This window comes from Arachis hypogaea, chromosome 12 (genome assembly GCF_003086295.3).
Source record: "Arachis hypogaea cultivar Tifrunner chromosome 12, arahy.Tifrunner.gnm2.J5K5, whole genome shotgun sequence".
NCBI lineage: Eukaryota > Viridiplantae > Streptophyta > Magnoliopsida > Fabales > Fabaceae > Arachis > Arachis hypogaea.
In genome coordinates, this window is record NC_092047.1 from 78,018,493 (window position 1) to 78,021,054 (window position 2,562).

At 40.0% G+C, this 2,562-nt stretch overlaps 1 non-coding gene across 1 annotated transcript; it reads left to right on the top strand.

Annotated features, from left to right (window-relative positions):
- Nucleotides 1-497: 497 nt before the first annotated feature.
- LOC112731111 (small nucleolar RNA R71) lies at nt 498-604 on the top strand. The gene has a single exon (XR_003166903.1). It is a non-coding gene; the product is annotated as a small nucleolar RNA R71 (small nucleolar RNA).
- Nucleotides 605-2,562: the final 1,958 nt, after the last annotated feature.

Sequence of the window (2,562 nt, forward strand, 5' to 3'; positions counted from 1 at the left end):
CATTGTTTGGATTTGGGCGTCTTTGATCAAGGCTTTGGTCTTATTGATTTCCCTACCCAAAGTTTGGGTGATTCCTCCATCCAGGGTTGTAGGTCTTGGAGTATGGATCATGGTTTTGCCTAGGTGAATTCCCAATGTAGTTAGCTTGCTCCTGACTACCCTCTGCTTCTTCATTCACTCCTTCTTGGGTTGTTGATGAAGTGGAGATTGCTGCTACTTGGTTCCTCTCCATCTTCTTGGTGAGGTCAGCCAGCTGCTGGGTAATGAGCTTGTTTTGGGCCAGCAGAGCATCTACATTGTTTAGCTCCATTACTCCCCTTGTGTTCCCTCTTTCGGAAGCATAGAAGTAGTCGTTCTCTGCTACTGTTTCAATGACATCTATGGCCTCCTCAATGGTCTTCTTCTTGTTCAAAGATCCTCCGGATGAATGGTCTACGGCCTTCTTCGACTCATAAGAGAGCCCTTCATAGAAAATGTGCAGCTGCACCCATTCATTGAACATATCGGGTGGGCACCTCCTTGTTAGGTCTTTAAACCTCTCCCATGCTTCATATAGAGTCTCACCATCTTGTTGCCTGAAAGTTTGGACCTCAGCTCTTAGCCTATTGATTCATTGAGAAGGGTAAAATCTTGCTAAGAATTTGTTCACCACATCTTCCCAAGTTGTCAAGCTCTCCCTTGGGAAAGATTCCAGCCACTTGGCTGCCTTATCCTTGAGTGAGAATGGAAATAAGAGCAGTCTATAGGCGTCAGGATGAACACCATTAGACTTCACTGTGTCACATATTCTCAGGAAGGTGGTTAGATGTTGATTGGGGTCCTCTTGGACACTTCCTCCGAACGAACAGTTGTTCTGAACAAGGGTGATGAGCTGTGGTTTTAGTTCAAAATTGTTGGCATGGATGGTTGGCTTTTGAATGCTACTTCTACAGTTTCCTGGGTTTGGATTGATGTAAGAGCCTAAAACTCTTCTATCCTCCCCAGCATGATTTGCTCGACCTCTTCTGCCATGGTTGTGAGTCTCTTCTTCGTGATGGTTTTCCATGTTTTCTTCCGTGTTTGGTTCAAAGTATTCCTCAAAGTGTTCCTCCTCTTCTTCAGCACCAACTACATATTTTTCTCTTGCCTCCCTCCTTAGTCTAAGGAAGGTTCTCTCAGGTTCAGAATCAAAGGAAGTTGAAGCCCCGCTTCTTGTCCCTGTCATACAACCAACAAGTACAAGCAAAGAGAATAGGTGCAGAAAGTATATCTGTCAGAATTACTGTTAGTGTGAGTGATGCAATATATCAAATAGTTAGTGGGTTAGTGAGATGAATGGTAAATAACAAAGAAAAAGTAGGGGGAAGGGAAGAAATTAGCTAAAACAGGAAGTAAATGACTCAAACAGAAAATTAAATCAAACAAAAATAAATGCTCAATCTAGTTATCCTCCAATCTATACATTGTTGATGCACAATCAATCCCCGGCAACGACGCCATAAACTTGATGCATGGAAAACTTGTCTCTTAACAAATTTCCTTCGGCAAGTGTACCAAATTTGTCGTCAAGTAAAAACTCACAATAGAGTGAGGTCGAATCCCACAAGGATTGATTGATCAAGCAACCTTAATTAGAGGAATGTTCTAGTTGAGCAAATCCAGGATTTGAGTTTAGAATTGCAGAAAATAAAATGGCGGGAAGGTAAATGACAGAAAAAGTAAATGCTAGAATTAAAGAACTGAAAGTGAATTACTGAAGTAAATTGCAGAATTATAAATGGGAATGGGGGAATTGCTCATAAGAGTAAATAACAGAAATTAAAGAGAATGGGTAAGATCAGAAATGGGGAGTTCATTGGGTTTAGGAGATGTTGCATTCTCCGGATCAATTTCATTTTCATCTCTTCCTCAATCAATGCACTCATTGATCTCCTTGGCAATCTTAAGTGATTGAATTACAATTTCTTGTAATTCAATCTCTCAAATTTTGATCAATAGCCAATTCCTTGGTCAATTGCTCATGAGAAGAGATGAAGTATGGTCACTGATTATACCACATGCATTTCCCAAATCAAGTGTTGAGAGGATTATAGTCACATATCCATCCAAACCCAATTTCGTCCAGCATGAGAAAGCATTTCTAGCTTGATCTCTTCATTCCTCTTTCAAGGTTCAGAAGAGATCCAAGTATGAATAGCTTCTTTTCCAAGATAACTACCCAATTGGATGAAGATCGAAAGCTTTCAAGTAAAATCAAGAGAAAAGATAGAAGAAGAATAATGAAAACTAGTATTGATCCATCAAAATACAACAGAGCTCCCTAACCCAATGAAAGGGGTTTAGTTGTTCATAGCTCTGGAAAATGAAAACAAAGATGGAGAATACATCATAAAAACTAGAAGTGCAGAGAAAGTAAATACAGAGAGTAATTCTATGCCCAGAGGCTCCCTATATTTTCCAACTCTCTTAATTAATTCAAAGCTACTCCTATATATACTACTCTTCTACTCTTCTAGTTGGTTCTTCAAGTCTTGGGTCTGGGCCTTTGGATCTTGAGTTTGAAGCAGTTATCTTCTTCATTGG